Source organism: Myodes glareolus, chromosome 15 (genome assembly GCF_982192425.1).
Source record: "Myodes glareolus chromosome 15, mMyoGla1.1, whole genome shotgun sequence".
In the NCBI taxonomy this organism is placed as follows: Eukaryota; Metazoa; Chordata; class Mammalia; order Rodentia; family Cricetidae; genus Myodes; species Myodes glareolus.
The window spans coordinates 26,302,293-26,316,081 of NC_142040.1; the positions used below are offsets into that span (position 1 = coordinate 26,302,293).

A 13,789-nucleotide genomic window follows, 5' to 3' on the forward strand; every position below is an offset into this window, starting at 1 on the left:
AGCTGACTGAACAGCGCTAGGACTTACGCTAGAACAGCCAGAGCCAGAGGCACCACTGGCTGAACTATAATGAATGGGGAAGTAGACTGAGATGTCCTTACAGATCCTCTGGAGCCTGGACACAGATCTGAGTCTGGCTGGTATGGCTTGGATACGGGTCCTATCCCATGAGTTCACGTCTGAAGGCTCAGTCTCCAGTATGATGATATCAAGATACTTGACCCTTTAAGAAGTGGGCCTAGTGGAAATAATTAGGCCATGGGGCACTACCCTTGGAAGGGATTAATGCAGGTCTCATGGGACTGGATTAGTTCATACAAAAAGAGGAACGTTATGAAGGAGCCAGGCATCTCTGTGACCCCTTCCTCAAATACTGCTTACTATTCCTTTACGCCCCATCACTGGGGTGCCATCTACCAGGATGCTCTCACTAATTGGAGCAGCTGCCTGTGCTGCGCGCTTGTTTTCAATATCCAGAAATCTGAGTTTGACTGGGTGTGAGGCCTGTTCCACAGGAAGAAGTCCGTGTTCGATACTGCAAACCTTGGCAAAAGCCCTTGGCTAGGGAGAGTGCAGCCTCAGGTGGGAATGGGAGAGAACCCTTTCTCCCATTGTTTTGCTAAATTTCATTGTTTTGCTAAATGAATAAGGTGTCAACTGTCTTTTATATTTATTCCCGCGGACCAGAGCTTCTCTTGGCCTTGTTCAGAACTCTGGTTTGTAGTGAGCAATGGGTATTGAAGAGATTCCTAACTGGTCAAAGGGCTGAGAACAAGTGACTGTTGAAAGCTCAGTCCTACATGAACTATCACTCTCTGCACAGCTCAGGAAGCATCAAGGACCAGGGCATGAAAAGAACGGAAGAGCAGGAGGATGGGGAGGAGTGCTGGAAACTGAGTTTAAGCAGGCTCATGCATGCGTGAACACATAGCAGCTCTAGTTACTGGCATGAGATGGAGCCTGTCCACATTCCATAATGGATGGGGCAAAGGTTCATGGGTCTCCATCTCTTCCTGGGGAACCATTGGCTGAGTGGTCGCTAAGGGAAGAAGACTTGTTTTCCTCAGTGGTGTAGCCACTAGTAGGTTGCCCTTGCTCCAAAACAGCCCCCAACTCATGTTCATTCAAGCAACCCTAATTAACCAGTGCGAGAGGCACATAGATGCTCGCTCGTGTGTTCTCTCTCTCTCTCTCTCTCTCTCTCTCTCTCTCTCTCTCTCTCCCTCTCCCGCTCTCCTGCCAGCTTCTGGGAACTGTTTTAGCTTCATTCCTTTTCCTCTCTCCCACTCAGATTTTCTGTAACCCCTTCGTCCTCCAGCTTGCTTCCGCAAGGGCTTGTGGTGGAAGCTATAAATATGGTCTGCCTGCCCTCCCTACCTCCCTCTATCCCTCCCTTCTTCTAACCCTTCCTCCCTCTCCTTCCTTGCTCTCCCTGTCTCTCTGGGTTTTTTTGTTTTGTTTTGTTTTGTTTTGTTTGAGACAGGGTTTCTCTGTGTAGCCTTAGCTGTCCTGGAACTCACTCTATAGACCAGGCTGTCCTCGAACTGAGATGCACCTGCTTCTGTCTCCTGAGTGCTGGGATCAAGGTATGCACCACCACCAGGCTCTTCCTTGGTCTTTCAGTGTAACCCAAGCTGCACTCAGATTTGCAATCCTCTGTCTCAGCCTCCTATGTGCTAGGATTATAGGCATGCACTACCATACCCAGATCTTTTTCTTTGTTTTCTGTTTTTCTTTGTAAAACATTTTTATTGAATTTATTCTTTAATAACTCCATACACACATAAAGTACATTATGATTATTGTAACTCCCATCCTTTCTAATATCTCCTCGCTCCTATACCCCCCCCAAGTTCCTTTTCCAGATTCAGATTCAGTCTTTTTTTTTAAATCCACTGAGTTTAGCCAGGATCATTTGCATGACCATGGGTTTGAAACTCTTCCCTGGCATCTCAGGGTCTTGACAATCAGTCAGAGAAAGGTGGCTTTCTGTTCTATCTTAATTCTGCATATTAAAATCCTTCCTTCATTAAAACCATCCTTCATTAAATGCAGATGAATTCTGTGAGGTCCCTGCTGTCCCTAGAGTCCTCAGTGGGTACACAGCCAGACACAATGACTGTCCCTTCCCTAGAACCTTTCTCGCTATTCTTTCAGTGGGAAGGGTGGGGCCCTGTTTGTTTGTTTCTTTGTTTGTTTTCTCTAGATGGGGTGAGGGTGTGTCGGGGTGGGGAGGGGTGTCTCTGTGTAGCCCTGGCTGGTCTGGAACTCACTCTGTAGACCAGAACTCACAGAGGTCCACCTGCCTCTGCCTCCCAAGTGCTGGTAGGCCTGGTCTTGTGTCCCACTGCAGACAACCATGGCTGCTGTGAGGGTTCACTGTACTGTGCCCAGAAGACTACATTTCCCAGCCTTAGCCTCAGGTTCTTCCTTAGCCTCAGGTTCTTACATCACTTCCAGCCCCGCTTCTTCAGTGATCCCTAAGCCTTGGAAGTAGTGGTACAGATGTCCTGTTTTCCTTCATTTCATTCTGTCTGGCCTTTTGAATTAGGAAGAAAAATGGTTTAGATGCAGGCATATGAACGTCTGCGCGCTCTCTTCTCCCTCCCTCTCCTGGAGTTTCTTTGCCTTTACCTCCACAGACCCATTTTCCTCGGTACTATAGCCCACATTTCTACTCACAATCCTTACACTGTGAGTCGCAAAAGAAAAAGACATTTGGGCATGCAACTTGAGCTTCAGTATGAAAATGAAGTGTATTTGCCTTTAATGATTTTCTTGAAGTAAACACCACTAAAATACTATCTATAAATGTGTGCCCCTTTCTGGAGGCATCTTTAAATGTATTTCCTTCCTTGGGAGAGGCAAGAATTCATATTGGTGTCGCTTCAAATGCTTCCTGTAATGAGAAATATGCTGCAGAAAATTAAGAGTTGCCTAAGGTTTCATGACAAGTAAATGGGAGTGAGGAAGGGCTGGTGCAGGGGCTGGGAAGGCGGCTCAGTCAGTGAGTGCTTGCTGTCAAAACATAAACCACAATTTGATCCCCAGAAACCACATAAAAAGAGCCATGTATGATGCTATGTGTTTATAAGCCCAGCACTGGAGCGGCCCAAGGAAGGACACCCAAGGTTGACCTGTGCCCTACTCCCACCCCGCTTCCCCAACAGGAACACACAAAGAGTCATAGGCAAAGTGTTAGTGGGGAATTATTACTCAAGGAAGTGAGACCTTGAACACCAAAACAGGCTGAAAAAGGGAACATTGGGAGAAAACTAAACATGCATCCAGGACTTTAATTTCTGAATTTTATTATCCCTAAATCCAGGTAATATGATGCGGATATGAATGCTAAAAAGGATCCCACAAAAATTTAAAGACATTTGTTTACAACATCCTGTTTAAAAAGCTTTTGTCTCCTTACTGTTGGCTCTAAAGTGTAATTGTTCAAAAACTCAAAGTCTAATAAAAATATAGGGCCGGCCCACCCTAAACAGGACATCTGGTAATTGTATTAAAAACTGGTCCCTCTGTGTTGGAGATGCAGCTCCATGGTAAAGTGTATGCTTAGCATGTGGGAGGCTGGGAAGTGGGGTCCAAAGCACTGAAGAAGGAAACAGAAAATGAGCCTGTAACTGTGACTGCTGCTCTTCATCAAAACCCTGAAGAACAACTACCACATTGTTTACATAATCCTTTGCAAGGGAGGTGGGGGGCACACAAAGTCAACTAGACTAGGTTCAAATGCAGGAAGGTTGAAGTATAGCTTGGTGCATAGAGCACCTATCCAGCATACACACACAAACACACACACACACACACACACACACACACACACACAAATTAAGGAAATGACATTTTGGGTCCTAGTTTTTATATATCTGCCTTAATATTTTTTTCTTTACTGTGTTTCAAGAACATACACTGTCACCAACTTTTTTTTTTCCTTTCTCCATTTAGGCCCATAAAATATAGGTTGTTGTTTTTTTTCCTTCCTACCTCCCACATGCCAGCTAAAATCACTTCTTTCCTTTATTCAAAGTTGGCTTCAAATATGCCTTCCTAGAAAAGAATGTCACTGAAACATCATTCTTGCTATAATGTCCCTTCTATTTCTTTTCTCCATAGGTAACTGATGGATGTATCCCTTCAGTGGATATCTAGGGGCAAAAGCCGTAGCCTCTGTTTCTGTCTTCGTGCTCTCCCCCTGCATGTATGCATTTGACCAGTGTTGCTGTGTGCATGTTGATGGCTGTTCATTTCTTTGCTCCTTAAAAATGCAGCATCCCAGGGTTGAGCTCTAAAGAGCACTGGCTGCTCTTCCAGAGGACCCACGTTCAATCCCCAGCACCCACATGACAACTCACAACTGTCTGTAACTTCCATTCCAGGGACCGAGCACCCTTACACAGACACACATACAGGCAAAACACCAATGCATATAAAATAAAATTAATTACAAAACAAAAATGCAACATCTGCTATTTTTCACTTCATGCATGGGCTTCCGTGTTTAGGGGTAAGACTGTGCAACTTAACAGCTCCAGCTGCCGGCTCAGTCCACAAACATTTCTCACATCCAAGGTGAGTGGACAGGACAGGTGAATCCTGTTCCCAGAGTTCTCCCAGCCAGAGGGAATAGACAAGGGAATGCATAGTACAATGTCTGTGAGTGGATACCTCAGAGGCTGATAAGTAAGTACAATGTTAAAACATAAGAGGGCAGCAGCAGTATAGCCTTGTATTGAATAGTGATCCATACAGGGTGGGGACAGTTGGGAACAATACGTTGTACTTTTCAAAATCACTGAGCCTTTCATTTTCAGTGCTGAGGATCAGTGTTAGGCAAGTGTGCTGCAACCCCCAGGCCCAGGGATAGATTTTAATTGTTCTCACTACACACATGAAAATAAGTATGTGAGGTAATGCATATATTAGGCTTTCCACACTGTACAAATATGATAAATACATATTTTTCAAATAAGAACTAATGTAGGCAGGCCAGAAATGTTAAGCACACACACTCTCTTTCTTTCTTTCTCTCTCTTCCTCCCTTCATCTTTCCCTCTCTTCCTCTCTTTTTGTTTTGTTCTGTTTTTCTTTCTTTCTTTCTTTTGGTTTTTTGAGACAGGGTTTCTCTGTAGCTTTGGAACCTGTCCTGGAACTAGCTCTTGTAGACCAGGTTTGCCTCGAACTCAGAGAGATTCACCTGCCTCTGCCTCTCGAGTGCTGGGATTAAAGGCATGCATCACCACCGCCCAGCTTATTCTATTTTTCAAGACAGGGTTTTTCTATATAGCCCTGGATGTCCTGGAACTCTCTCTGTAGTCCAGGGTGACCTTGAACTCCCTAGTGCTGGGATTAGAGGCCTGTGCCACCACCACCCCTCTGCTGTGCACACTCCTAGTACCAGGAGGGTGAGGTGTAAAGATCACACTTTGCTAGGCTACCTGTCTCCAAAGGTGTTGAGGCGAGGACTGTGAAATGGGGTCAGTGGTAGAGCACACGCCAAGCAAATGTGAGGACCTGAGTCCCCTTCAATGCAATAGTAAGTCTTCATTTTGTGTTGTCTCGATTTTTAAATAACAAATGAGGGATCAGATAGGGGATGGCTGTCAAATGAAACTGCCTGGGTTAATATCGAGGCTGCCACTCGTGAGCTCTCTGACCTTAGGAATATTGCTTAACCATGTGTATGACTCAGGCTGCACAGCCGTAAAGTAGAGATAATAGTGCCGACTTCAAAGAGTTGCTATAATGAACCAAAACATGTAACGCTCTGAAATAGTGCCTGTATTGTGTAATGTAAGCAATGGAGAGTGATCAGTACTGTTAAGAATAGGGAGCAAGGGGCGACTTCAGAGAGTGTATCCAGCATAGACCTATAGGAGGAGAGGGAAGGAAAGAGTCCTGTGGTGTCCACAAGACCCTGCCAGGCAGAAAAGCAAAGTCTAAGTTGGAGAAAATGAGGCAAACAATAAAGTCAGGGACAGAGGGCCGAGGGCCTGGAAGAATACTTCTGATGGGGTTTTAAAGAGCCTTGGGAGGTCATAGGGTTTTCAGAAATGTTATGACCAAATGCTTAGAAGATCCATTTTGCTGTGATGTGAAAATAGATTATAGAAGTGTACGTTAGCAGGTCGTTAAACATCGCCAGCATACCACTAGATTTGATGCATTACATCATAGAAAAAACATGGCAGGTCAAGCATAGTGACACCTGCCTTTGATCCCAGCACTGAAGGCAGAGGCAGGCAGATCTCTCTGAGTTTGAGGCCAGCCTGGTCTACAAAGCAAGTTCCTGGACCGCCAGAGCTGTTACATACAGAAACTGTCTCAAAAACCCATTAAAAAAAGGGAAAGAACAAATCCACAACACACTATGTACCACATACTTTAAAAAGAAGTCTGTTTGGGCCGGGCGGTGGTGGTGCACGCCTTTAATCTCAGCACTCGGGAGGCAGAGGCAGGCGGATCTAGGTGAGTTCGAGGCCAGCCTGGTCTACAAGAACTAGTTCCAGGACAGGCTCCAAAACCACAGAGAAACCCTGTCTCGAAAAACCAAAAAAAAAAAAAAAAGAAGTCTGTTTGATTATAAACATTTTAATGTGTATCCAGACACGTACACTCACAATCCATGTATATTTTAATACCTACCTTCTTCGAATAAATATACTGTCTCTAGAGCAAAGGATATGTATGCAAGAGGTGACAATGATTCTTTGAAGAGGTGAACTAGGTGACAGTATTGGACAAGAGATCAAAAGTCGGGTGTGGTGGCACACCCCTTTAATCCCAGCTCTCAGAAGACAGAAGCGGGTGAGTCTCTGAGTTTGAAGTCAGCCTGGTCTATAGTTCCCAGGACAACCAGAGATACATAGAGAAAGAAACGCTGCCTCGAAAAAACAAACAAAGGGGAAAGAAATCGAGGTTGAAAAGCTGGAGAGACGGCTCAGTGAAGCATGTTTAATAAAAACCCAGAGACAGATACTGGGGTTCAACCTGAAGATCCGAAAAGCAAAACAGCCAACCACTGGCTCTTTCTTCTACCTCAGTTCGAAATGGCGATCTTGCCTCCAGGAATCTCAGAATGAGACTATGTAACATGAGGGGGCCTGCTTGTTGGGGGTTTTCTGTCCCGTCCGGCCCCCCAGCTATTTAGTCCCAGTGAAAAATCACACTGAAATCTCTGTAAGTTATAAAGCTGATTGGCCCTTTAGGTCAGGCTACTTATTAGCTAACTCTCACATCTTGATTAACCCATTTTTCTGATCTATTTTAGCCATGTGGCACAGTACCTTTTTCAGTGAGGCAGCTCATATCCTACTGCTTCGGTGATCTGGACAGGAGTGGGAGGAATCAACTTCCTCCTCCCGAGAATTCTCCTGCTCTCCTTGCATTATTTCCACTTCCTGTCTGGTTTTCCTGCCTACACCTCCTGCCTGGCCAATCAGCGTTTTATTTAAAACATGATTGACAGAATACAGACAATTCTCCCGCACCAAGACTATGTCTGAGAGCTGTCTCCTCCCGTTTTATAATCCTCTCTAGCGCTGGAATTAAAGTCATACACCACTGGGTTTAAAAGCATGCACCACCCAGTTTCTATGGCAACTATTAAAGGTGTGTGTTACTGCTGCCTGGTCTGTAAGGCTGACCTGACCAGTGGGGCTGTTTTATGCTCTGATCTCTTTCAAGCTTTATTTATTAGAATCCAAATGAAATGCCACTACAGCTCAGTGGTTAAGTGTGTGGACTGCTCTTCTAGAGGACTGGGGTGTGACTCTCAGCACGTACAGCAGACTCCAGCTCCAGGAGTTCTGGTGCACTCTTCTGGACACCACATAAATAAAGATTTTTTGAAATTTTTGTCAGGTGGGGTCTGATAGGCCTTTAATCCTAGCACTCAGGCAGAGGCGGATAGAAGGCTCTCTGTGCGTCCATAACCATCCTGGCCTACACAGTGAGACCCGGTCTCACAGTCAGATACACAGTCTAAAAAAAGGAGATTGGCTTTTGTACCTCATAATTTTTCTTTGTGAAAAATACGTAATTAAAAACAGATAAACTTTTATATTAAAAGAAATTTTACCCAGATGTTAAAAGAAAATGGTGGTAGCTCTGGGATTAAACGTTAGTGCTGTAACCAAACATATGAGTCTGGTTTGGGTGTTTAATATGAAAAAAAGGAAATATCACTACAAAGGTGATGAGTGTATATGATAAAAACGAACAAAAATGAAAAAATTTTCCTGGGCTGGGAATGTAATTCAGTGGTAGAGCTCACCAAGCATACACAAGACCCTGGGTTCAGTTCTGAGCACAATAAACAAACAAACAAATAAACAAAGGTTTTGGATTTGTTTTTAAAGATTTATTTATTTATTATGTACACAATGTTCTGTCTGCATGTTTGCCTACATCCAGAAGAGGGCACCAGATCTCGTTATAGATGGCTGTGAGCCACCATGTGGTTGCGGGGGGGGGGGGGGGGGGGGGGTGGGGAGGGTGGGGGGGTGGGGGGAGAATTGAACTCAGGGCCTCATAAAGAGTAGTCAATGCTCTTTACCTCTGGGTCATCTCCCCAGCCCTCATTTTGGCTTTTTACTTCAATGACAACTTAAATGTTGTCAATCGTGTAAAATTACTAGTTAATACTTTATTTCCTTGATTTTAGTAATAGTCTGGTGTGGAATAATCCTTTTGTAGACTGTAAAGATTTGTTACTCGAATTGGTTTAATAAAAAAGTTGACTGGCTGATAGTTAAGCAGGAAGTATCGGCAGGACAACCAAACTAGGATGGGATGAAGAAGGGCAGAGTCAGGAGAGATGCCAGCAGATGCAGAGAGAAACAAGATGGGTGTGCCATACTGAGAAAAGGTACCAAGTCACATGGCAAAGTATAGACAATAAATATGGGTTAGTTTAAAGTGTAAGAGTTAGCTAGTAATAAGCCTAAGCTATTGGCTGAGCATTTACAATCAGTATTAATTTTTCATGTGGTTATTTGGGAGTGCTGCCAGGACAGGAAAACTCTGCCTATAGTAGTCTACTATTCCAAGCATTAATATATGTGACTTCTAAACGCCAGCCTAGGACAGTGGCTAAGGACACATAATGTTCTTTCAGAAGACCCAAGTTAGGGTCCTAAGACCCCAGTTCAGCAGCCCACAACCATTTGTTACTCCAGCTCCAAGGGACCCGACACCCTCTTCTGGCCTCTGCAGGCACTTTTCTCTTGTGTCCATACCCACACGGATACATAATTAAAAAGCCAAATCCCTAAATTCCAGCCTGAATTGTTTTAACTTATAAACCTTCTTGCATAAAAGATTATATATTTTAAAAGATTCATGTGTGAGTGTTTTGCCTACTATGTATGTGCCACATGTGTGCTCAGTGTCAATGAAAGTCAGACAGGGCATCACATCCCCTGGTCCTGGAGTTGAAGATGACCATGAGCCATCATATGGATGCTGGGAACCGAACCTAGGTCCTCTGCAAGAACAATAACTACTCTTAACCACTGAGTCATCTCTACAGCTCCTGATCTATTTTCTTAAGAATCAAATACATTTATTAAAATCTATGTTGTTAAAGATGCCTCGCATGCTTTATTGTGTGACCCTGGACAAGCTAAGGTAGACTAAACCATCACAGTACATCCCCGAAAGCGGTACTACGATGACAGAAAGCTAAGTCTCCCTAAGGTAAATGGCTGTAGCAAATATTCCAAGTAAGATGTCTTCTGCCCACACAGAGGTTCAAGGATTCTGGCCATTTATTCAGCTCTGAGGAAGTGTGGACTTTTGTTTGTCAGTGAGGAACTATGCCTCTTTGATCAGTTGCTATCATTATGTCTGGACTGTTCTTTTGAATTTTATATTAAATATTTTAAATTAACAAATCAATATCTTTTTTGTTTTCTGAGACAGGGTTTCTTTGTGTAGCCTTAACTGTTATAGAATTAGCTTTGTAGACCAGACTGGCCTCGAACTCACAGACGTCTGCCTGCCTCTATCCAGCCTGTGCTGGGATTAAGGCAAACACCACCATGGCCTGGCAACAAGTGACTATCTTATGTATTATATACTGCTTCTACTGAAAGATACCAATCATGCATTCATGAACTTATCTTTCATAATAATTCTTTCCAATCTTTTTGAATGTGTACAGTTTTTCGTGTTTTAAAGTTATGGTCTGCCTACCTGTGTTTACATTGTGTACAGTGTATATGTTGCTTTGTGTGACTTCTCACTGGTTAACATGGGCAAATTTATGTTTTCTTTCCAGTTTTCCCCAGACTCTGATATCTCATGTTTAATCAACATAAATAAAAATATGACTTCATGCTTTATCCATCCCCTTTTTATCAGAGTCTTGCTTTGTACCCCAGGCTGGTCTTGAACTCACAAGTCAACAATCGCAGCTTCTTGAGTGTTGAGATCACCCACATGTGCTAACATATTTGGCTGGTCTCCATGATTATAATCCTGCATGTTTTGTGCTCATTTAATGGAGTAAAATTTTATGGAGAGTATTTTATTTTATTTTGATTTTTTGAGACAGGTCTCAGTAGCTTTGGCAGGCCTGGAAGTTGCTATGTAGACCAGGGTAGTCTCAAACTCACAGAACCTGCTTCTACCTCTTCAATGCTGGGATTCAAGGCCTGTGCCACCACCTAAAACCCAGAGATTAATAAACCAGAGGTGTTGGTGCATGCCTTTAATCCCAGCAATGGGGAGATAGAGGCAGGAAGATCTCTGTGAGTTTGAGGCCAATCTTGTCTACATAGTGAGTTCCAGAACAGCTGACGTTACATAGTGAGAACCTGTCTCAAAAAGGAAAAGGAGGAAAGGAAGAAAAGAAGAAAGGAAAATAAGGAGTCAATTCATAAAAACAATCATGACAATTTGTAAGCTGTTTTACCTGCTACATAGTGAGCCTGCTTTGTCTGCCAATCACTTGGCCGGAACTTTTGCTTTCACCTCTCAGAACATGTATTAAAAATATTGTCTCCTAGTTCCTATGGTTTTGAAAAAATAATTTAAATAAAGATGAATTCCTAGTTGTTTTCTGGAGTTCTGTGAGAGAGGCAAAGTTTGGATTCCATTCAGCAGAAATTCTCCTTCTAACAGCGTTTCTGTGTGAATCATCTCTGCGAGACTGTCCCCTCAGCAGCCGCCTGAAGTTAACCCAGATGTGTCACACACAGAACAGTCTTCCTCTTCCCTCTTCAGCAGCACGCTACTTCCTGGAAAATCAGAAGTCAGCTGCGGAACTTCTTGCTCAAAGCCTAACTTTTGTCATGTTAATATTTGGATAGCTTTTTTTTTTAAATGTTAAGGTACAAATTGAGGGCTTTCCTGATCACAGTTCACACTGTGTGTTGCTCACATCGGCCCCTCCCCACTCTTGCCGGTGCCTGTCCTCCCTGCCACACAGTCCTCTTCTGCTTTTGTGTCATATGCAGCCGCCTGTGTAACTTCTGCATATAAGAAAACGTGCACTGTTTGTCCTTCTGTTCCTTCCCTGTTCCCTCTCCTTTCTTCTTCCCAATAGGCCCCGTATGCTTTCATATCATATACATGTGCATACATATACATACATGCACATATTTAAGTCTAAATTTAAATAGATTTCATGAGAAAACTTGTTTATCCAAGTCACTTAAATTCATGTTCTCTATCCATTTTCCTCCAGGTTACATAATTTTAATTCTTCCTTATGGCAAAATAAAACTCCATTGTGTATATATAGTACATTTTCTGTATCTATCCGTGATGGATGGGTCATAAGCCTAAGTTCCACAAGTTGGCCGTTGTGAACACTGCTGCAATAACGTGGACATGCACGTGTGTCTGTGGTCCTGGGGATATTTGTTATAGTTAATGCAAGGTTCGTGTCATTCTCATTAATTTTTGATACATTAGGATGGCCCTGTTCCGCTCCTGGATTCTTCTTCATGCTCTTGTTTTTGTCCAGCGAGTTGGTTCCTCACTTCCTGTCCGTTTGTAGGTACAGGAAATTGTCACTTCAAATGGGAGCTGTTTACCTGGTAGTGAATAGAGTTAGGGGAGGGACAGGCTGTAGGTGGCTTTCTTGGTGTCTCCTCCCTGGCCCTCCAGGACACTCTCCTTGTTCTCCATCCTGGCTTGCTCTTGTGGTATTTGGTAACTGTTTAACAGCCAGCTTGGAGGTGAGAGGTCATCCTGATTTGCAGCATTTCCTAATTTCCATGCAATTGAAACTCTCCCACAGGAGCTGTTCAGTATCACTGACTGGCAGGGCCCGATTTCCTTCCCTCCCTCTCCCCATCAGCTCTGCTGTGGCCTCTGCTTTTCTCAGCCCCCGGTGCAGAGCTGGTGGCTTAGGTAAGATTGCCTCAGCGACTTCGTGCTCAGGCTACCTCACCAAATGGTTTAGTTCTGTTCTGCTAGAATTTTCTAACAGTTCTCATGTTTTGTACTTTTTCCAAAACTGTCTGATGTTTGGAAGTACCCTTTCTGGTTTTTCTGTGCTATTAAATAATTACATAATTTATTACATATGTAACTTCTTTGTGATTTCAATATTTCAATGAAATTCAGAGAAGGAAAGGCAAAAGCGAGTCCTTCTGGTTCGTGCCTTAACTCGTTTGCTTCGGAAGTCACTTCCTCTTCTGTTTCGGAGGTCACTCCTCTCCCATGACCAGTGCTTTTCCTGCCAGCTCATTATCCTGAACGATGGTTTAACTGAGAAGGGCCGCTGAAGGGCTGCCAAGAGGTTTCTGGGGAAAACCATAGCTCGATTGAGGGTATAGTGACTGCTCCGTTGGAGCTCCACCTGGGGCATACACCGTTCAGGGCAGGGTGGCCAAGCATACTGGTCAGGGTGGAATCGCCCACAGCTGCCTAGGCTAGGCAACAGCTAGGATTCGGGGAAGCAAGTGTCTGAGGTGACCCAAATGAGGGGATGCCCAGGCTCATTTAGAGGACCCAGGAAGGCGGGCAATTTGGATCTAACATTTGGGAAGTCCTCCCTTGCCAGAGCAAACTAGACTGGGGATTATGGTTAGTGGAACACACACTAAGCATAGCATGCTGGAAGCAGAAGCAGGAGGATCCCTCTGAGTATGAATGAGGTTGACCAGACAGGGGTAAGGCTACAGAGATCCTGTCTCAAAAAACAAAAACCTGCTTCGCCCAAGACTATAGTAGCTACTCACGACTCTTCCTTGCTTTGCTATTAATATACACCTTAGGTTTCCTCTCTCTCCTCTTTTTGCGATCAATTAAAAAATTATGGAAAAAAGCATGCTTTGGTAATCCACACACCAATAATCACCCCAGGCCATGAGAATAAAACAAAGAAACAAACAAACAAACAAACAAACAAACAACAACAAACCAAAGGGGCTGGAGAGATGGCTCAGTGGTTAAGAGCATGGCTAATCTTCTAGAGGTCCTGAATTCAATTCTCAGCTACCACATGGTGGCTCACAACCATCTGTAATGAGATCTGGCGCCCTCATCTGGCATAAAGGTGACCATGCAGGCAAAACACTGTAAATATAATAAATAAATCTTAAAACAAACAAACAAACCACCCACAAACCTCCCAGAACTTCTTAAAATACGACAAGCAGGACATCTGTACAATCTAGAAGTACACTCCCAAGACACTTGTTAATTCCAGATCTGAGAAACATGGTCAGCAGCATAAAGCTAGCATTACTAACAGGCCCACTCGCATGGTTCTCCTCACAGAATGCTATTTCTATGCCAAATGCACATTTTTGGGCCCAGT

At 43.7% G+C, this 13,789-nt stretch overlaps 1 protein-coding gene across 1 annotated transcript in view; it reads right to left on the reverse strand.

Moving 5' to 3' along the window:
• Positions 1-7,359, reverse strand: part of Fcho2 (FCH and mu domain containing endocytic adaptor 2) — a 117,251-nt gene extending 109,892 nt beyond the window's left edge. The window contains exon 1 of the mRNA XM_087896819.1: positions 7,299-7,359. The gene's annotated coding sequence lies outside the window, so the exon portion shown is untranslated. The remainder of the gene's footprint in view (positions 1-7,298) is intronic.
• Positions 7,360-13,789: the final 6,430 nt, after the last annotated feature.